General features: G+C 49.2%; 1 protein-coding gene across 3 annotated transcripts in view; it reads right to left on the bottom strand.

The window, feature by feature from the left end:
- The window catches only part of TRERF1 (transcriptional regulating factor 1), a 206204-nt gene that overhangs the window by 120034 nt on the left and 63498 nt on the right, over positions 1 to 22672 (bottom strand). For all 3 annotated transcript variants that reach the window (XM_077764957.1, XM_077764959.1, XM_077764960.1), the window contains exon 3: positions 813 to 895. The gene's annotated coding sequence lies outside the window, so the exon portion shown is untranslated. The remainder of the gene's footprint in view (positions 1 to 812; positions 896 to 22672) is intronic.

Raw genomic sequence — 22672 nt, 5'->3', positions numbered from 1 at the left:
CTCTGCCTATGCCACTATAAACAGTCCCTTCAGAAAAGCTCTTAGATTACTCCATGTGAATGAGCCATCTGTTTCTTACTGGAACCCCAAGACACAATGGCTTAAAAATGAAATCAAAGTCAAGCACGACAAAAGAGAAACAGAAGCGATCAACTCTGAGTCGCATGTAAGAGAGATGAAAAGTGTGGCGCTTGCCAAGAAAGACAACCTGCACATACCAAGAGGACCAGGTTAGACACCTGCCACCTTCCTTACGCACTGTCACTGAGAATTTGTGGAAAACAGCCATCTCTTTAAACATACAAAAAAATGTGTTTATACAGAAATTGATTGGCCCTTCAGAAAACTTCTGTGTGGGATGTGGCAGAAGAATCACAGCTATGCGTCCACTTTCTAGAGGGGCAAACTGAGCCTGGAAGAGACCGTAGGGCCAGAAATCTGCCTCTGACAGGCCCCGTAGGGGTTCTCAGAGCAGCCCTTCTGTACTGCAGCTCTCCAGAGATGTCTAACCCCTACTGAACGCATCCAGAGCAACCCTCCATGAATGTCCTTTGGCTCTTCCACTATTCACAACAACTGCAAAGTCAAGAGAGACAAGGCAAAATGCCCTCAGCCCCCTTCCAAGTGAAGCTGAATTCCAGAGTGTGAATCCACAACCACTGACCTTGCCCAGAGAGACTTTTTCCAGAATTCTGGGGTTGCCCAGGCCCACAGCAGCCCTCCGCCCCTTCTCAAGGCATTTTCCACGCCACAGATGTCAAAGAAACACTTCTAGGACGCCTTCGTAACAACGCATTTCAGAGCAGCTATACCTGTTTCAGGATTAGGAGGCTTAACCTTTCAGGGTCGTCCTGTTTCCGTGTCTTCCTCCTTCAGCATCTTCCAGAGTCGGGGCCTGTGGGAGTGACCCAAAAAGCACATTCAGGATATTTGTCTTCAACATGGGAAAGATCCTATCGATCAGGAGAGACTGGAGAGGCAGTCAAGGATGGAGCCCTGAAGAGTCCAACAGCTGATGGGTCTACCCAAGGGTGGAGCCCAACAGCTGATGGGTCTGCCCTGGAGGAAGGCCCTGCAAAAGCTGCTGTAGAGGGTCCCCCAGGGAGAGGAGAATTTAAGAAACGAAGACGCCCCACTCCATTCTAGTTCTTGAGGCCTGGAACCCAGGAGCCACTGTGACTCCTCCCTTTCCCTCACATTCCACATCCAATCCACCAGCAAATGATGTCAGCTTGATCCTTCAAAAGATCTCCAGACTCGCCACTTCTCATCACCTCGGCCGCCGCCATGTTGGTCCAAGCAAGCAACTTCTCTTGTTGGGTTATTGCGATAACTTCCTAACTGGTCTCCCTACTTCCGCCCTTGCCTTTCCATCTATTCTGTGGGTTGAGTTGTGTTATGGGTTGGATTGCATCTCCCCCAAATTCCTAGGTTGAAGTCCTCACCCTGGTACCTCCGACGAGGACCTTTTTTGGCAACAGGGTCCCTGTAGATGTAATGAGCTGTGAGGATGAGGTCACCGTGGAGAAGGGTGGGTCTCTCATCCATATGACTAGTATCCTTATAAAAAGGGGAAATGAGGACACACGGAGGACGACGGTGGGTGAGGGTTGGTATTCTGCTGTCACAGCCCAGAAACTACCAGACGGTGAGAGGGGGCCTGGAACACGTCCTTCGATAGCACCTTCAGAGGGAACAAGTCCCTGCTAACACCTTGATCTCGGACTTTTGGCCTCCAGAACTGTAAGAAAATATACTTCTGTTACTTTAGCCCCCCAGTGTGGTGCTTTGTTACAGCAGCCCTAGCAAACTTCCACACCATGCTCCCCTCAGCTGCCTCGGTGATCATCTAAAAATCACTGTTCTTGGGGTGCCTGGTGCCACCTGGCACTTAACTGAGGCACCGACTCTTGATTTCAGCTCAGGTTATGATCTCACGGTTCATGTGATGGACCTCTGCACTGGGTTTTGTGCTGACAGTGTGGAGCCTGCTTGGGATTCTTTCCCTCCCTCCCTCTCTCTCTGCCCTCCCCCATGCACATGTGCATGTTCTCTCTTTCTCAAAATAAATAAACTAAAAAAAAAATCACTCTTCTCCTCAAAACACTCCTACAGTGTTTCATCTCTTTCAAACTAAAAGGCAAAGTCCTTGAAATGTCCTTTAAGGTCTACATGACCTGGCCTGGCCTCTTCCTTGATGTTTTCTTCTCCTACTGTGCCTTTCTTCAGTCTCCTCCAGCCAGAATGACCTCCTCAAACATCCCCAAGCAGGCTCCTCCCGCAAAGCCTTTGCACTTGCTCTTCCCTCTGCCTGGACCATTCTTCTCCCAGGTGTCCTTTACTTTCTTCAGGTTCTTGTGACAGTGTCACTTTCCGCGTGAGACTCTCCCTTATCACTCCAGCACCCCTCCCATGCCCCTCCCCGGTTGTATTTCTCTTTGTAGCATTTATCAGCACCTGACATTTGTTTATATTTTTACCTTCTTCCCTCACACTGGTCTCTAAACTCCTTGAAAGCAGAGGCATGGTACTACGGAATGTCCCAGAGACAGGCACATAGTAGGTACTCAAGAAATAGTTGTTGAGAGATTTATATATGGAATGAAAAAAGCCAAGAGAAAGGAGACGTGCAAAAAAGAGGAAGTTGTCCAATGTCAACAGTAGCAAAGAGTCCAGAAAGATAAGGAGTGGAGTATCCATTGGGTGTGGGAATACGGAGGCCACAGGTGACCTGACAGAGGCCAAGTCCTGTGGGAGGTGGCAGCCCTGCGCAGCAAATCCAGCCGGGTCCCTCCTGGGGGCCAGGCCCACCTCCCACAGGCAGAAACCGGCCCGAGTGGGCTGTGTCAACTAAGGGGCAACACCTGAGGGCAGATTCTTTCCAGAATCTGTCTGTGAGGGGAGGAGGAAAGGGAATGAGAACTAGAGAGGGTGAAGGGTCGAGGTTCGGCTTGAGCCAGGTGCATGAAGGGGCGAGGTCCGAGGAGCTACAGGAGATGCGGGGGATTCTTGTACAGGAAGGAGGCTCTCTCTGGCCCGGAAGAGTGGAAGGAAGTTAGGATGGGATGAGCCCCAATGTCAGTACCCACAGGCAGCGGAGGCGGGAACCTGAGGGTTCAAAGCTGAGCTGCTTGAACCTGTCAGTGAATAAATGAAGCCAGGTTGTCCCCTAAATGAAGAAGGGCAGACAGGAGCTTGCTAGGGGATGTGGTGTGGAACACCTCACTAAGAGGAATCATTTAGGGGCCGGGGCGGCCCTAACCTGAGAGAGCCTCCTTAAATGTTGTGCCCTCAGTTGTGCCCACAACTGCGTGCTGGGTGCAGCACAAGCTAACCCCTCACACGACAGTCCTGTGAAGTGGTTTTAGCTTCCATACGTAGTCGATGAGACTGAGATTCGAGTAATTAAGTAACCTGCTCAAGGAGGTGACATGGGCAGCAACGGGCAGAGCTGGGATTTGAAATCTTCCATTTCTCTGTCTTCCTTTCTGTATTCATGTCATCACCCTCGTCCAAGCCCTCAAAGTTTCACTCCTAAAATTCAACAGGATCAGTGCGTTCTTACTCACCTCCTGGCATTCCCCATTTACAGAGCACGCAGATGGCTGTTTAGCTAAAATCAGCACTATTTTAACCCCGTCCAGTTCAGTTGGCTTTGGCAGCTCCTGATAACAGGAGTATTTTAAACTTCACAGTCATTCCTTGGGACCCTTCATGAAGGATGCACAACGTTTTATATATATATGTATATATATGAGAGAGAGACAAGGGGGGTAGACTGCGTGCACCTGTGTGAGAAGGGGAGGGGCAGAGAGAAAGAATCCCAAGCAAGTTCCACGCTGTCAGTGCAGAACCTGACAGGGGGCTCAAATCCACGAACCTTGAGATCTAGACCTGAGCTGAAATCAAAAGTCAGACGTCCAACTGACAGAGCTACCCAGGCGCCCCACATTAGCTTCTTCAATCTTGTTTCCCACATGCACCGTCTGCTCCACCCGTCCAGTATGCCCCTCCCTTTACCATGCCCCTTAAGGCCCCAGGGCTCTGCACATTCCTCTCCCTGCAGCTCCGCCCCCCTGGCCCCCTGCTCTGGGCCCTCTTCTGCAGCTCACTGACCCACACCACCCCGGCTTCTTAGCTCTCTAGCTCTTCTGAGCTCACTGCATTTACCTCCCGTGTACACTGCAAACCCCTTGAGGGTGATTAGTATTCATGTTGAAAATGCTTAGAATCGCCCACTGCTCAACACAGGGTCTCTCGAATGGCAGACGTGACTTGATCTACAGAAAATTCTAGGGGCACCTGGGTGGCTTAGTCGGTTGAGCGTCCGACTTTCGCTTAGGTCATGATCTCGCGGTTCGTGGGTTCGAGCCCCGTGTCGGCTCTGTGCTGACTGCCAGCTCAGAGCCTGGAGCCTGTTTCAGTCTGTGACTCCCTCTCTCTCTGACCCTGCCCTGCTCACGCTGTCTCTCTCTCTCTCTCTCTCTCTCTCCTAGAAATAAATAAATAAAAAAGAAATTAAAAAAAAAGAAAATTCTAATGAAGCCTAGATGATATACTGTAGAAGTTTCTCAGAAAATACAGGAGAGCTGGGCTGGATAAGGGAAGGGACACAGGACCATCCTGAAGTTTCTGGAAGCATACTTCTGGTTTCTCTGCAGAAGCATCTGGAGCCTGGCATCCTCGAAGAGCTATCCCAAAGAGAAGGAGGGTGCTAGATAGATTTAGCTCCCTGTCCTCTTCCCGTTCCGACATATTCAAGGTCTTGGCATCCTTCCTTAGCTGCCCCTTCACATGCTTTCATAGACATAGGCAGATATCCTGTTTTCTTCCTTATTCAAGCGAAGAGCCTGAGATGTGAGAATTCTAGCCCGACAGGGTTCGTGGCAACCAGCAGAATGGTCAGGGCTGGGTGCCCAGAAGTAGGAAAAAGGAGACTGCATTTCTGGGGAACTGGGAGTTGGCCCTAACCCACTTCAGTCATTAGTCAGGGACCACACAATAATTCTGGGGTATGTGGGGCCACAGCGGAAGGATGAGTGGGGAAGATGAAAGTCAGTAAAGGCCATCAAATCACACCCCATACCTGAATCACAAGGTCTGGGAGAAAATTATAGGGGTCAAGGTGATGCCGTCTGCGAAGAGGCCCGATAGGAAATCTAAGTCTCCTCAAACCAGTGGAACCAAAGGCACAGGGTGGTCCCCGTGACATGGTTGAAATAAAGAGCTCTGGAGTCAGCCTGGCCTCCAGTCCTGACCTTGTCACCCAGTGGCTGTCCGATTTGGGCTCGTCACTCAACCTCTCTGAGCCTGTTTCTGCAGGAGCTTCTGCGAGGCCTAAATAAAACAAATGTATAAAACCACCTATCACAGTGCCTAGCTTTATATAAGGGGCCCAATAAATGTTGCCCTGCTCCCCGCTTCCAGCCTTCAAATCTCACAGCTCTCAACCCTGTATAATGAGAACAAGTACAGAAGCTACAGGGCACTTCCCAGAGAGAAGGTCTGCAAAGAAACATGGCCACAGTCAGCAAAAGGAAGGAGAACAAAAGGGCCACCCCAGGGTCCCTGAGAGAGAAGGCGCTGGACCTCTGTGAACGCCCGGGTTTCAAAACACAACAAAGCTTCGGGCCTCGGGCCATACCCAAACAGGAAGTTTGTGGCAAACTTAGAAAACACGCAGGCACAACTGCGGGACGTTGCATACGACTCAGAAGAGATGAAAACCGGAACCCCTCGGGGGTCCGCATGGATTAAAAGGAGCGTGCCTACCCAACGTTCCCAACGCACAGAACTCTTCTGGGCATCAGGGAGCACCCTGCCTTGTGCTTCTCCTCACCCCAAGCACATGGGCCGAATCACATGGAGCTGCTCTGGCTTTCCAGAGCCAGGGTCTGTCAACTCCTCCCCACCCTCTCTGTCCTTCCTCTACCTCCTCAGGCATCAAGGACAGCGGTGAACACCCTCAATGGCAAGCAGGGGCCCAGGTGACTTAGGTGTGTGTGATCACGTTTCAGCTGGGAGGACTCAGCACAGAAAGAGGAAGTGATGCGTGAAGGTGCCCAGCCCGTGCATGTTTCACCAGGCCCCCAGCACTCAATGATCAGGTCACCAGGTTGCCATTTTTCCCCCTCTGAAATGCTGCCTGGCACTAACATTTTCATGGCACTGTTCACACTGGCATGGGCGCTGTAACTTCAGGTCACGTAAGTGCAGGCAAACAGCGACACACCTAACATCCATCATGTGTCCCATCTCCCCACCCAGTGGGAACACTCAGAGATCTCCTCCCCTCTCTGCATGCTCTCTCAGTGCCTGCGGATTGAGCCTTGATACTGCACCATATGGCTGCTGAGTGTGCCCCAGAAAATACTTGAGGAATTAATAAACCACGTCAATACGATTTCTACTACCTCGTCCCCTACTGGGTGGTGTTCCTCTTGTCCTGATACACCTTCAGCGGACAGGTCCCTGGCTCCAGCCCTCCCGGGTGAAAGGCCCAAGTGCAAGCTCAGCCCTGATTGTCAGCCTCACTGCACACCCCCTCCTTGGCACCCCCAGCAGTGTTTTCCCCACCTCCCCAAGTTAGGTTCCTTTAAAAAAAAATGACTCATTTAGGAAGAGACAAAACCAAAAACTTCTAAGGTAAAGATAAAACATCACCCAATCTCTTTAAGCAACCCCTACTCCATGCAGAATTTAGACTCGATAAAGACTCCCCAGACTGGACCTCTTGTTTCGGAACTTACTGTACATACAATTCTTCTAGCAGAAGACATTTCCAGTAACGTCTCCTCTCTGATCTTTTCAGGGTCTTCTTTTACATGGAGGTGGACTCCAGCCTCAAGTCAGTAGCTCTTTCAAAATGAGAGAATGGGACATTTAAAGTCCGTGCTCTCAACTCCCAGGGCAAAACTTAATTATCTGGTGTTCCACTCTGTTTAGGATTCCGACTAACTGGACAAAGGACGTCAGCCTTAGGCCATTGGCCAACCAACAATCATAGGGAGTTTTTCATCAAAAGCAAAACTCCTTGGTAAATAACAAGTTTATAACATTTATGCACAGTATTTGCAAGGAATACAGTCATATGATACAACACACAGAGCTGTAACAGTTTCGGGCTAAAATGAGCAATTACGAGAATCCTGTGGCCCAGGGGTTCTGAACGTTGGCTGCGTTAAAAACATTCCCAGGCCATCCCCAGAGATCCGGACATGTTTGGGCTGGAGTGGGATCTGGCATTGGGTATTTTTTAAGTTTCCGAGTTTTTAATGCACATCCAGGATTGAGAACCACGGGTCTATTGTACATAGGAAAGTGGAGATCTCAGCAAATCAAGGCACAGTCGAAGAATCCAAATCTGACATGTATGCCTCCCCTCCAGTTCTGTAGTCTCAACTTAGATTCTTAGCATTCAGAGATTTGTTTAAAACTTCTCTCTCTCTCTCTCTTTTTTTAGTTATAGAGACTAACACAGAGTTACCAACTTCTGGTTTTGTCAAGCAAGGGTATTTTTATAAATATCTACCAATTACTGTCAATGCTTCCAGACGGGTCTCTTGCTCATTTGCATACCTACTGCCTGCCCTACCCCAATCCCTGTCCCAGAGGTAAGATTTAATAGTATTGGGCCCCTGCCCACAGTCTCCCTCACCTCTACTCACCTACCCTGCATCTCACATCCATGTGACAAACCCAAACAAAAGCCAGGCCTCAAAAATTCCGCGTCTCCTCCTTTCCCTAACTCCACAATATCTATTTTTTTTCTTTTTTTTTTAAGTTTATCTTCAAAGAGAGAGCACGAGCGCAAGCGGGGAGGGGAAAGAGAGTGAGAGGGAAAGAGAGAATCCCAAGCAGGTTCCGTGCTGTCAGTGCAGAGCCTGAGGCAGGGCTCGATCCCACGAAGTGAGATCATGACCTGAGCCGAAATCAAGAGTCAGATGCTTAATGGACTCAGCCACCCAGGTGCCCCTCCACAATATCTGTTTCTGAAAGCCCCCTCACTAAGTACAAACTACTTTCCAGTCTCTCCTTACCACCCTTCACCTTCCGCCAGACAGACACATGCCAAGTGATATTTGCACAAGGTGCAACAACTGGTATTTCCAGGTGGTTAGTCTACGCACATTATCGCTTCTACAATTTCCCCCTAATCAAGGATACACTGGAAACCTGCACACAGGACTACCTCTGAGGAATAGGATTAGGAGTGAGGGGAGGGCAAGGGGAGTTCTCTTTATACTCTTCAGTTTTAACTGGGGGCAAGCATTTTTTTTTAATGGGACAAAAATCTCTCCCTCCCTCCCAATCTCTCTCTCTCTCTCTCTCTCACTGCTTCCACTCTGTAAATACAGAAAATCACCTGGGAAGCCTCCATACCCAAGTTCTAAATGTAAATAATATCTAGGTGGCAGGATTATGGATGACATCAATTTCACTTCCCTTTCTTCTTGGCTTATCTTTATTAGGTTTTATTTACATAATAAAGGGATAATGAAAGCTTAAAACCTGGACCTAAAGCAGTATCTGATCTCTGAAACCTCTTAGCACTGAGAAGCAAACGTGCCAGAGCAGAGACAGGCTGGTATGTATGGAGAAGTCCCCCTTCTGTAAAATGAAAGAGATCTCTCCAGGGCCAACTCTACTACTGCAACTGACCCAAGCCACGACCAAGCCCTGCCAGTCCCCAAGAATAGTGGCAGAAGAGGTGCCTTAGCCCATAGCTGTCGAGCCCCTTCCGGGACCCGTCTGGCTGCCCCATCTTCATCCCGCCCTTCTCCCTGAGTTTCAGCCACGTGGACCAGTGGTCTCTCCTGAGGGTCTCCTCTGGTCCCTGCTTCTACGTTTCTGTCTAGGCTGTGCCACCCACCCCTACTTGGTTCCTTCCTGAGTCTCTGGCAAGGCAAGCAAACGTGCCTGCTCCAAGGAACAATCAAACCCACAGCTTATAGATCGGGAGGCCAGAAACTCTTTTTTTTTTTAATGTTATATTTATTTCTGAGAGAGAAAGACAGTGTGAGCAGAGAAGGGTCAGAGAGAGAGGGAGACACAGAATCTGAAATAGGCTCCAGGCTCTGAGCTGGCTGTCAGCACAGAGCCCGATGCGGGGCTCGACCCCACAAACCGTGAGATCATAACCTGAGCCAAAGTCGGACACTTAACAGACTGAGCCACCCAGGCACCCCAGTCAGAAACTCTTAAGATGGAGTAAAAACTATGGAATTCTCGGGGTGCCTGGGTGGCTCAGTCGGTTAAGCTTCTGACTTCGGCTCAGGTTCATGAGTTCAAGCTCTGCATTGGGCTCTGTGCTGACAGCTCAGAGCCTGGAGCCTGTCTTCGGATTCTGTGTCTCCCTCTCTCTCTGCCCTTCCCCTGCTCGTGCTGTCTCTCTCTCTCTCTCAAAAATAAATAAAAAATTAAAAATAAACAAGCTATGGAGTTCTCCACAGTCCCCACTGCTCCCTACTGTCTAACAATTTAACAAGGCAATGAAGGGGGTGAGAGAGTCTTGCAGGCAGCAAGAACCATGAGCTTAAACACCTGGAGGTCAGAGGATGTGTGATGTGTTCAGAGAAGGAAGGGGCATTGGGATATCTGGGGCATCTCCTAGCATGTCCAAGACCCAGCAGAGAGAAAAATCTGGAGAAACTTAACTCCAAAATATACAAGGGCTAGCAAAGAGAGGCCCAAGCAAGGGTTTTCATCCTTCCGACCAGGTGCCCACAACTCACTCTACCCTTCCAGTGTCCAGTTGGGTTGGGGCCAACAGGAGTGGGTGGAAAAAATAGGAATAGAGAAAAAAGAAATGAGATTAAGCAACACCGCACGGAGGAAGGCCAAGGACCTCCTAGTGCGACAGCATATTTTCCTGAGTGGCTCTGGGCAACTCTTGAGGGGTTTGGGGGACAGGGTTGGTGCTTAAGCCTCTCCTGAGGCCCTGAAGATGAAGGATGCTTGCTAATTATTCAAACTTCTGGGACCCTCCAGAGACACCTATTGACAACTCTGAAACTTCAAAACTGCTCAAACAGCGACTGGCCAATGCTCCACCCAGATGCCTCTATGGCCTATGTGAGGCCTTTTGGGAAATACTCGTGGGGGCCACTGGACTGGCACCACCTCCCATCCTGTAAGAAGGAAGTCTTCCACGATTTTGGTTCCTCAAATGTCCACCTCCACTGGGCTTGAGTCTTGGCTAATGGTACGCTCATCTGACCAGAGAGAAATGCCACTCTGCAGAAGTGCTGTGCTGTTTTAGGTAGGGGTATATGCCCATTTTCTCTCCCTCAAACACTCAACTAGACTGTAAGCTCCTACTGGACTCCGCTCTGGCTTATTTTCTGTCCTTTTCAAAGATCCTCCCTGTAGGCTTTCAGCAGGCCTTTACTAACAAAGGAGAAGAGAAATCCTCAGATGCGTCAGTTCTAACCCATATGGATCCTCTCCCAGGGCCACAGCCATCACTGGGCTCCACGACAGTTCCCTCCGAAGACATTCCTTCCGGCTCTGGCGTGGTCATGGCTTGCCTCTTCCCCATGTCCCCATTCCCCTGCGATTAGTCGATGGGCACTAGACCATCACTGTTGTTTCTTTTAACCCTGAAGCTCTACAGATAAATTCAACCTTTTAAGTGAGCCAAAAGTTCAAAAAAAAGACTCAGGGCCTAAGATCTGTAGCAATGAAAATCGGGAATCTTCTTAGAGACTGAGGAGAGGTACACACTCAAAACAGCTGAGAAGCCCCCGAAGGTATGATGGAGAGCGACCAGCCACTGACTGCTGAATGAGAGGGGTGGGGGCCTGGACTGGTTGGGGAGGTCGCATGGAGGAAGTGAGATCTGAAGTGGGTCCTGACGATGGGTTCAATTGGGTCAAGCGGAGAGGAAGTAGGAAGACCGTCCCAGGCAGTGAGGCCAGCACACATGTGGCGCTGACCACAGGGTGGGTAGGGCCCCACTGCAGAGGGATGAGACGGATGAGGCAGTGAGAGGTCACAAGTATGCGTTCGGGAGTCAGAACTGCTCAGAGCTCGATTCTGCCTCTCGTTAACTATGAGACTGGGCAACCTGCTGGCTCTCCCGGCCCTAAGGACTTTACCAGTAACAATGGTAAGGAGGAGGATAATAATCGTATCTGCCTGCTAGGGTTATTGTAAAGATTTAATGAGAATGCACCTAAATGCTTCGGATGCTCAGGGCCTGTCATAAATGAATATTACCTGTTTTTCTGGCTATAATCAAAACTACCCAATGCCCGTCCTGCTGATGTAGACAGGGACTTTCTTCTTTTGAACAGCCGTGATTCTAGATCCCTTCAGATCACACTGGCTGACTGGTCACATGCTGAATAACCTAAGAAATGCAAGAGCCAGCTGAGTATTAGAATACCCAAGCAGTCAAGGGAAGGTATTCTGAACCTGGCACAAACACCCGGTTCACTGCTCTTACTGGACCACCGACTGCCTCAACTGGGCTCCCTAGGCTTTCAGATGGATTTGGCTAAAGGGAAAGCATTTATTTCCCTCTTCCTCCCACCACACCACAGTGTGGCAGTAGTTGTGTCCCTTGGGCATCACAACTGTTGTTGGGGGCCCCTTCTCCCCAACTCTAGAGCTCCGTCTTCCCAGCCTAAGGGAGGTAACGGCTTCCTGCTCTCGCCAGCCCTGGGGGCCACTTATGCTCTGGCTTGCCTTAACTCTGACTACACTTCTCTAAGTGCTCTTCATTAAAGTCTCTCCAGCTAAATGCTTTGCATTCGCCAGCCATCTCATGCTGGGTCCCTAACCAACAGAGCCAGGGTCTCTGTCCATCATCAGATGCATGGGGCTGAAAGTACAGCCCTGTCTTATGCTCACTCCCCTCCTCCCCACAGAGGCAGAATGTAAGGGCAGTGTTTAGGATGCAAGCAGGTGCCTTCTACCTGGGAGCAATCATATGTGAATTTAACATCCTTAGGAATCTAGGTAAAACCCAAGAGGCTCAGGGAAAAGCCACTCTCCTAGGCCAGTCAGGATATATTCAAAGGGCCTGTGGTCCTCCAGATCCATCACACTGTAGAGACTCCCTGGACGTGCCCCACCAAATCCATCACACAATGGAGCTCCAGCAAGGTGACAGAATCTAGATCAGGGCATGGGGCGCCTGGGTGGCTCAGTCGGTTGAGCATCCAACTCTTGATTTTGGCTCCGGTCATGCTCAGAGCATTTCTTAAGTGTTTACTGTGTACAAGCACTGTGTTAGGCATCGAAGAACCAAAGTCAATGAAAATAATGATCTTGGAATCCAAGAGCCACAAAGCGCTTAACGTTGACTAAAGAGGATTCTCTTAAAGAGCTAGAGCTTGAGTCACACTGGGTCTTGAAGGAGCGGGCTGTGACAGTGGGGACAGAGGGGAAGGCAGCAGGGGATGCAAGAGGAACATGGGAGAAGCTACAGCCCTGAGCAAGGATGAACAGGACTGAATCGACGGGGACGGGAGCAGATGGGGCAGGCTAGGGGGCTGACTCACATTGGGGCCACCTGATTCAAGAAACAAGCACATTAACAGAGCAGAAATGGGACCTGACTGGAAAGATGCCCCCTGCCCCAGAGGTACTTCACAGTCAAACTGCTCCCCACCCTACCACCCCCGGCTGGAAAAGGATAAAGGAAGCTGGTGGAGCCTGCTTGTCCTGAAGCAATGCTTCTTAGCTGGACACCCACTGCCAGCCTGACCCTGTCTTAGGAGTCACCCTGCTGGGCGGGCAGAAAGGGCGCCTAGCCACCCCCTGGAGCCCATGTGAACTAACAACCTTCCCACTCACTGGCTCTTCCTTGGAATTCTAAAATTACACGTTCATTCGTCTCACCTAAAAGCTTTCTCCCTTTATGAGTGAATATGCAAATATCCTGGATGCGGTGAAGTCTTAGCAGCCACATAGCCGCTTAGCATGAATGCTTCCAGAAGATCTTTCCTGGAAAACAGGCTTTTGCATGAGGGATGCTCAAGGGATTATCTGTGCCTGACAGGGACGCAAGAGGAAGGGGGAGGGGCTCCTGGATGGAGAGAGAAGGCCCACCTTGCCCTGAACCAACATCACCCACCCAGGGCAGAGGGTAGAGAAGTCTAAGCCTTCCAAAGACCTTTATTTTCACCCTTTTTTTTTTTTAAACTGAGATATAATTTGTGAACCGTAAAATTTACCCTTTAAACTGCACAGTTCAGTGGCCTTTTAGCAGAGTCACAAGGTTGTACAACCATCGCCACTAACTTCAGGATATTTTCATCACCTCCCAAAAAACCCCATACCCACTAGCGGTCACTCCCGAATCCCCTCTTCCCCTGGCAACCGCTTTCTGTTACTGTGGACTCGCCCACACTGGACATTTCATATAAATGGAACCAGAAAATATGTGGCCTTTTGTGTCCAGCCTCTTTCCGTTAACATCATGTTTTCACGATGCATCCATGTTGTAGCACACAAGAGCACTTTTCTCCTGTTTGTAGCTAAATAATATTCCAACGTAGAGACATACCACGTTTTGTTTGTCCATCCAAAGGCTTTTTAAAGTTTTTTTAAACTCTTTTTCATTTATTTTGAGAGAGAGAGAGAGAGAGAGAGAACGCCAGCATGAGCGGGGGAGGGGCAGACAGAGAATCCCAAGCAGGCTCTGTGCTGTCAGTGAAGAACCCAATACGGGGCTCAGTCTCACGAACCGAGAGATCATGACTTGAGCCAAAATCGAAGAGTCAGGCACTTAACCAACTGAGCCACCCAGATACCCCATCAAAAGGTTTTGTAAAAGACAAAGTAAGTGATGCTTTTGCAGGAAGGAGATGTCAGTGTCCTCAGGGCTGGCTTGGATGACAACACAACCATTTGTAAAACCACCCTTCTCTGAGCCTCCCACCGGCACCCAAGGACACTGGTCCAAACCCTACCCCTGCATATGCATGAAGCCACGGGCCTCACACGGGCCATGGCAGAAACACCTCAAATTCCTTCTGAGAAAATCTGTCATGACTCTTCAAATGTGTTTTATCAATTGTGTAGGTTTACAGCGCCTGCACATGGTTTAATGCACTCCTGTCGCCATCTTGAAAGCCTCAACTTTTAAACAAGGGGTCCCGCGTTTTCATTGGCTGGGCCCAGCAAATTCTGTAGCCGGTCGTGGGCAAGAGGCTGGAGTTTGGGAAGAGGTTGAAACCTGGCAGTCTTGGCAAAAAGCCTGCCGTGTGACAACAGCTCACTGAGCCAGGCTGGGGGGCTGGGGAGGGGACTGCAGAAACATGGGGGTCACCCTGTTGGGTGGGGAGAAAGGGCGCCTAGCCACCCCAGGTGCCAGCTCTAGGCTGATGCTGAAAACCCAGCCTCCAAACTGCCCAAGACCAAGTCTTCCAACCCTGACGGCTGAAGAGTTGGCCGATGAGGCCTCCCCGGAACAACTGGACTAGTTGAAAGTAAACTTGGTAAGTAGACGCGGCACAGACTCAGACTGTAAAGCAGGGGGACTCAAACCGAAACTTGTTTGATCTTGTAATCGCTTACAGGTTAAGACCAAGAAGAAAAAAGGAAAAAAAAAAAAAAACAACAAAAAAACCCCCACACTTACTAAAGTAACTGGCACTGAGAAAACTTCTTAAACATTTACTTTTTTTTTTTTAACTGTCACCTCTATTTCCAGCATTATCAAGGAAGTCAGGGTTGCGCCAGACCAGAGAGCTGCACGGTGCTGATGTCAGAATGGAGGGGGCTTTAGGAACACCCCATCCACATGGATCCCCAGGAGCCCTGACCCACACGTTCAATCCAACCCTTTTATTTTATAGATGAGGAAGCTAGGCTGTGTGAGGGGAAGTAGCCGGCCAAGGCCACCCACAAAAAGAGGCAGGACCAGACCCCGGGAGCTTTCAGCTTCCCCTTCCAACCTCCCAACTTCATGAGTTCAACCAAAATACATATATTGGGTGTATGTCACCCCGCCCCCAATCGGCCCTTGGGTCCTCAACACAAATCTTTGGGTACTTGTCTTTGCCTTCGGGGTAAGGGAGTCTGGCCATGCAGATATGTGTAACACTTATAAACCCCAAGGGAGAAGATGGCTTCCTTCCATCGATACAACCTCTGTTCCATCATCTGGCAAAAAGTGGGAAGAGCTCCAGTGTAGGGTTCAGTCTTCCCACGTCCAAGGCACTTATAAACCCATTTGTTTCTAGGAAGGGTGAAGTTGAGCCTAGTTTTTTTCTAGTTAATAGGTACAAGAGTAACGCAAGGTGGATGGGATGAGGGAGGCACACAGGGAAATACTGCCAGCACACCACACCCATGACATAGGTCCAGGTGGCCACCGGAAAGTGATGGGATCTTTGCCATCCATCAAGTTTGGTCTTTTTTTTTTTTTCTTTTCTTTTTGGTCTGACCAAATCAAACCATCCTTAACACCAAGTGAGTTCAATTTGTGTTCTATACTCCCTCCTTCCCTCCTTTCCTTTTCTGAACAAATAAATACTAAGCACTATGTGTCACGCATGTTCTGGTTGCTGGGCATATAGCACTGAAGAAAATAGACTGTGTTTCACTATTTACACTTTTTTTTTTAAGTAGGCTCCATGCTTAATGTAGGGCTCATCTCACAACCCTGAGCCCAAGAGTCAACCCTGATATCAGGAGTCACATGCTCTATGGCTGAGCCAGCAGGGGCCCCACAGTATTTACGTTCTAAAGGGAGGAAACAAAAAGAGTTGAGAAATAAACGAATATGGGGCTCCTGGATGGCTCAGTCAGTCAAGCATCCAACTCTTGGTTTCTGCTCGGGTCGTGATCTCGCGGTTCATGGGTTTGACCCCCACATGGGGCACTGTGCTGACAGTGCGGAAACTGCTTGGGATTCTCTCTCTCCCTTTCTCTCTGCCCCTCCCCTGCTTGTTCTCTCTGTCTCTCAAAATAAATAAGCTTAAAAAAAATTTTTTTTTAAGAAATAAATGAATATATACCACTTAAGATGGTGACAAATGCTCTGGAGGAAAGTAAAGCAGGATAAGAGGGAGAAAGAATGGCAGGAAAGGAAGGCATATTTATCTAGGATGGTCAGCTTAGGGCTCTCTGAAGGAAGTGAAGGAGTGAGCCGTACAGATATCTGGGGGAAATAGTCCAAGCAAAAGGATCAGCAAGTGCAAATGCCCTGAGGTGGAAATGTCCTGGTAGGTTCAAGGAACAACAAGAAGTCCTGTGTGGCATGAATGGGAAGCAAAGGGGCAGACAGAGAGCGGGGGGGGGGCGGTGGGGTGGGAGCTGGATCTGGCCAGTCCCAAAGCCACAGAAATACCTTTGGTTTTACCCCAAGTGCGATGGGAATGTGCAGGCTCTGAGCGGGAGGAGTAACTAACCTGGCAGAGGCTTTACAAGGACCTCACTGATTGTTGTTGGTGCCAGTCCTCTTCACTAGGGACCGGATTCTGGAGCTAGACCATTAGCTCAGCACAAACTCTAAACAACAGTGAGAAGAGCACTTCCCCCTCTCTAGGCCTCCACACTCTCCTCTGTGAAATGGGAAGATAAGACTAGATGATGTCTCATGTCCTTTCTACGATTTTCTTATTTTCTGATCTTAAAAGTAGGATCTTTCTGATCGTCTCACCTTGTGAATCAGGAGAGGGCTAGGGACTTAGGGACTTGCAGCCAAGATTTGGAAGCCCCCAGGCATTCTGCACTGCCTCCCCTGCCCTGAGCCAAAGTCTCACTCCACAAAAAGCACAGCTCTCTAGGGAGAAAGGTCCAGCCCAGGAAGCAGCCACGTCAGCAACGGCCTCTAAAGATTACAAAGGGTGACCACTAAAGATAGCGCAGCCTCCACATGTTTCAGGGTGGGGCTGGGCCGGCAGAGGCCGGTAGAAGCGGCTGCTACAGCCCAATCAAAGAGTGCTGCTGAATCTGCCTCTGCCCCTGCTACCACAGTCTCTCCTATCTCCCCCCACTTCTATCACGGACCGAGAAAGAAGGCTACGGGGTTAAGAACTGCTCCCTTCTTCCCATCCCTTTGAGCGTTGTCTGTGTCACGCATCACCAAACTGGGTCAGAAAGCAAGACTTGGGTCTCCTGCACCAGGCTGGATAAGCAGGGTTTGTCTCTCCCCCCGCCCCCCATCAGACTGGGAGCTCTCCAAGAATATGGACTATTTCACCTATCAGACTGCAAATTCATCCTATGCCTCCTCCATTAGACTGGGGACTCCATGAGGGTTGGCGAGGTATTTCCCCCAAGAGATTGGGAGCACCTGATGTCAGGGGCTGAGCCACCCCCGCTGGACTGGAAGCCCCCTGGGGACAGGGTTTATGAGCCCCTTTACCTCTATTACCCCGCTGCATCCCGGAAGTCCTCTGTATGTTTTGTGCGTTTAAAAGAAGGTGCTGATTGAGGCACTTAGACGGAACCACCCAGCCAGGCACCAACCCCTCGTGATCTCCGGCCGTTAAACGATCCATGAAAACTATCTGAATACGAACCTTCAAAGCCAATGGAAAGAAAACAAAACGAGAACTTGGCTTCCTCCAACAACGTTTTGGGAGACTGTTATAGGTTCTGGCCCAAGACTGTCCCCATTTTATAAAGAGCCCTCTCTGGGGACGGTGGCCAAGGCCAAGCTGCAATGCGCCTTGAGGACCAAGAGCAAGGAACTCAGGAGCCCAGCCTGACAGAAGCCAAGACCTTCGTGGGCGGGAGGCCCATGGTGCGCACACAACCACCCTCCCAGCTTCCAACCTGGGCTTGTCAAAGGCCGTCGCACCAGGTGCTGTGCCGGGAAACAGGAGACTGGCTACGGGAACTGCAATCAGTGAGCCTCCCTCGAGGGAGGAGGTCAGTGGGTACGCAGCGATGCGGACCCAGAGCACAGGGCTCCTGGCGCCCCATGCAGGAGCAGAGCTCTCCCAGACCCAGGGGAGGGCACTCGTGTTCCTGTGGACTCAGGGAAGCCACCGGAGGCTCCCCCTGGAATCAAGCATGCCGGCTCATGCAAGGAAGAGTCCCCACAGACCTGCAGGGGAGGAGCAGGAGGGCTGGAAGGTCCAAGGGCAATTCCAGCAACAGCAAGAACAGTAATAACAATCATTGCTAACTGTGCTGTGTACTTTCCATATACTAACTCTGGTCACAGTAATGCTAATACTGCTCCCTTTTTTTTTTTCTTTTTTACATACATAGACTTTATTTTTTAGAACAGTTTTGGATTCACAACAAAATTGACAGGAAGGTACAGAGATTTCCCATATTCCCCTCTCCCTCACACAGGCGTGGCCTCTCCCATTATCCACTATACGGCTCCCTTTTTACAGAAGAGTCAACTGAGGCCCGCCCCAAGTGGTGCGAAGGTGAGGAATAAAGATTGCGGCTGGGCAGATGGCCTCCCTGGCATACGCTTTTAGCTACCTCCCTCTCTGAAAACAAAGAGGAAAATCCTAGGGTACTTCTTCTGGATCCTCTGAACCTCTGGGGTTGAGGGCCACCCGGCAATAGGCGTGCTGAGGGCTGGGGAGACTGGGGTGCTGGGGGTTCAGACAGAGCCCAGCACAGTCCCGGTGCCGCCTTCCCTTCCCAGTGAGCTGAAAGCCTGGGTATCTGAAAATGCCATCACGCTGGTATCAAAATCCCTCTCCTTTCAAGGGTCTTGGGTTTAAAAACTATCCCCCCAACCCCGTCTGTGTGCAGGTATGTAGAGGGCAAAGCGACGGCGCTAAGAAGGGACAACGGCAGAGACGGGTCTCAGCCCCCGCTAGAATCCCACGTGGCGCCCCAAAACGCAGGAAACACAGGAGTGACTTATTTTGAAACAGCGTGCTAGTTACATTTTCAGGTAAGATTCTCCATGTTTTTCTTCAACCGCCACACCTTTTCAGGTGAAGTTCATCTAAATGTGACACTGCAGAATGGCCAAAATGTCCAAAAACTTGAGGAAACAGTGGATCGGCTGTATTTTTATTTTTCAGATTTACAACTGGCCCCCACTGCTTGACAAGAGCTTTCTGTGTATAGACACCATTGGCATTTGGGACTGAAGATTCTTCGCTGTGGGGGCCGTGCTGTGCACCGCAGGAAGTTTAGTCTCCACACACTCGATGCCGGTGGCATTCTCCTTTCCCCCTGTCCCCAACTGCCAACAACCAAAAATGTCTCCAGACACAGCCCCGGGACAGGGGAAGGAGGTTGGTGCAAAAATCGCTCTTGGGTCAGAATCACTGCTTCATGTTCGGACAAACCAAACTGAAAAGGCATCTGGAGGTTGAAAACTAAAACCATTCAGAGCACAGTACTGAGAATGTAACTGACATGCCACTTAATACTAAGCGCATCCTATTTTCCAGGCCTCTCAGACACGGTGCCACTTCCATGCCTCCTTCCTGTGAATCTGCCCTAAATGCAAATACTCCGCCTCCCCAGTCCCTGGCTCCTCCTCCTTCCAACCCCGGCTTCCCGTGCCTCATTCACGTCCATCCCCAAAACCAATCCTTCCTCACATTTTCAACAAAGCAGGAGGCATCTGCTGTCTGCCTGAGTCACACCTGCTACCAGCTCTGAAGGCGCACTGCGGGGACCACACCAGAAACCACTAGGCTCAGGGACTCAGCAGCTTGAGACGCGGCAATGGCCACACCCAAGACAATGGACTTAATTTCACCACTGGCGTGGTCGATCCATCCCACTCCCCAAAGCCTCATCTGAATGTACCCACCGTCCACCCTGACACCCTGAAGTGAGCTCCGTCAAGTACAGAAATGGGTCAAACAGATACTGAATCAAAAAGACTAAGAGAGATCAACCACCTGACAGAAAAATGGGCAACGCGTATGAATTGAAAGAAAAGGAAATACAAATGGATCTTAAACTTGTGAAAAATGTTCAACCGCACTCATGAAAGAAATGCAAATTAAAACTAACTGAGATACCAACGTTCATCTATCAGATTGGCAAAGATCAAAAACTTTGATAACTTACTGTGTTGGCGAGGACATCTCATTCATTGAGGGTGTTAGTGTAAATCGCTACCAACTCCTTGAAAGGATACTTGCAATGTCTACCAATATCACAGATACATACATGCTTTTTTTTTATGTTTTATTTATTTCTGATAGACAGAGAGAGAGAGACAGCATGAACAGGGGAAGGTCAAAGAGAGAGGGAGACACAGCATCTGAAACAAGCTCCAGGCTCTGAGCTAGCTGTCAACACAGAACCCAATGTGGGACTCAAACCCACGAACCGTGAGATCATGACCTGAGCCGAAGTCGGACGCTTAACTGACTGAGCCACCCAGGCGCTCCATACATGCTTTTACAGGCAATTCTGCTTCTAAGAATTTATTCAGCAGACATACTCCTACATGTGCAAAATGGTGTGTATACAAGGATACTAGAGAAGTATGATTTGAAATGACAGACTAGAAACAGCCTTGATATCTACTTCTGGGGAATTATTTTAATAAATTATTTCATAAAATGGAATGTTATGTGGTTATTAAAAAAACGAAGGCATTCTCTATGTCATGATATGGAATAATTTTCCACGTATGCCATTAGGTAAGGCGCAGAACAACATGAATAGTACGCTAGCAGTTGATGAAAAATACTATGTGTTCATATACACATTTATGAAAAAGATAAGCTTTGAGAAAGAGAACCGAAAAGTAGTACGGAGGTAATCTAGAGAAGGAAACTGGGAGGCTAGAGGCAGAAGGGAAAGAAGAATTACTACGCACCACCTTAGACTCTCTGGATTTTTGAACTTGTATGCCATGTGCACGTTTTAATAAATAAACAAACAGAAAAAGGCTTAGAGTCACTGATCTAACTCGACTGTCAGTGTGCATGGACACATGCAGCAGATATAAAAGGTCTGCTTCAATTATAAATGCTCTTCTCCCAAACGTACCTACACTTGTCAGTTCAAATGTCCCAGGTGCCTTTGATCCAAAAGTGGGATGATCATCACCACATCCAAAGCACACAAGAAAGTCTCCGGCTTCCCCCCTCAATTAGGTTTAGAAAGCATTCCTCCTCAAAACTGCCTTCCGGGGGCACCTGGTTGGCTCAGTCGGTTTAGTGTCCAGCTTGACTTCCGCTCAGGTCATGATCTCACGGTTCGTGGGTTCAAGCCCTGCATCGGGCTCTGCGCTGACAGTGTGGAAACTGCTTGGGATTCTCTCTCTCTCTCTCTCTCTGCCCCTCTGTTAGCGTGCGTGCTCTCTCTCAAAAATAAAGAAAAACTTAAAAAAAAAATTTTTTTAAACCTACCTTTCCTATCTGAAAATGGACAGTCCTCAACACCAGGACCAGCACCACTCTGCAAGTTCCACGTGTAGGCAAGTGGAATCCTTCAGAAGGTGCATTGCATCACCAATCGCGAGGGACCCGAGGGTACCCACACTTTTAATAGTGCCTCAAAGCACGATCAGCTGGAACTGTGCATCACAAAGAGACCTGGACCCAATACCTACTGGGAGTGGCAGGAACCCCCAACAGCCACCCCAAATCCTCCCTGCGGCTCTCCCTGCGGCACTGTCTTAATGGCACATTACTCAAAGGTGACACAGCCGTCACTTTTAAACCTTCCCCACTCCCACTGCCACTTCATCATTAAAAAAACCCTTATATATATTTTAAGCTGTAAATCAGCATTTGTCAAGTTCTAAATTGGGCTACAGCAATATTTATTCATCAAAGGATAACTCTGCCCTGCACAGCCATAAAACTGCCTAATAATTTAATATGCTATCATTCTTACCTGAAACTTGTCAAAAAGTGGCCTGAAAGAGGCATGTGCTTTACAGTTGACTGACGGTAGGCCTACAGTTTATTAAATAGTTCATATTTTTAATTCTCTATACGGGGCGGGGGGAGGAATGGACACAGGACACATCCTATGCAAAACAGCAATCTGAAGATTCATTAACATATTTGGGGCTAGGGAAAAGCAGAGGATCAAAGGACTTGTCCAAACACAGCCTTAAGACGGGTGGTATAGACAGGAAAGCAAAACAATTCAAATTATGGCATTTTGTAAGGGGTGGGGGTAAAATGTACTAGAGAATTAATGTTGAGGGCCAGGGCCACAGAGCAACTGTGAGAAGGGTTTAAAAAGGATGCTATGCTGCAAAGGTAGTACGGCTGGGCCAGGGTGCCATTTCCTGGGACCCTTTCGGGTGTGGGGGGTGACAATGAGCTTTCTGGACCTCGAGGTTCCTCTTCAGTAGGAATACGTACTCCCCACAGCCCAGTGCCCAGACACTGCTGTCTAAGGAAGAATCAACAACCACCAAGCCTGGAGATCAAGGGTTCTTTATCTCCCACCCCACCCCCACTCCCCAGCCCCCCACAACAGGTGTGACAACCAAAAATGTCTCCAGACACTGTCGACAGTCCCATCCGAGCAAACTATCTTAGATGAATTAAGTCCAACTTGACCAAGCTGAGCTGATGGAGGTAAATCCACGCCACTCCAATAAATGTGATGTTTCCCTTAACGCTGCCTTTTCTCTGAAGTTTCAAAGTACAAATCTAAACAAGCAAAGAAATGAGAACATCATTATTGGGTGTGCACGCTGCTCACCTTCTCTCACCAGGGACGTCTCAGCCTGGCGAAGGGCCTGGAGTACCTAGCCAGACTGTGTTTTCCTTTCTTCTTCATCCATGACAATCTTCTC

This window comes from Crocuta crocuta, unplaced genomic scaffold, assembly GCF_008692635.1.
Source record: "Crocuta crocuta isolate KB4526 unplaced genomic scaffold, BGI_CrCroc_1.0 scaffold44, whole genome shotgun sequence".
Lineage (NCBI taxonomy): Eukaryota > Metazoa > Chordata > Mammalia > Carnivora > Hyaenidae > Crocuta > Crocuta crocuta.
This window is presented reverse-complemented; position numbering and strand designations above follow the sequence as displayed.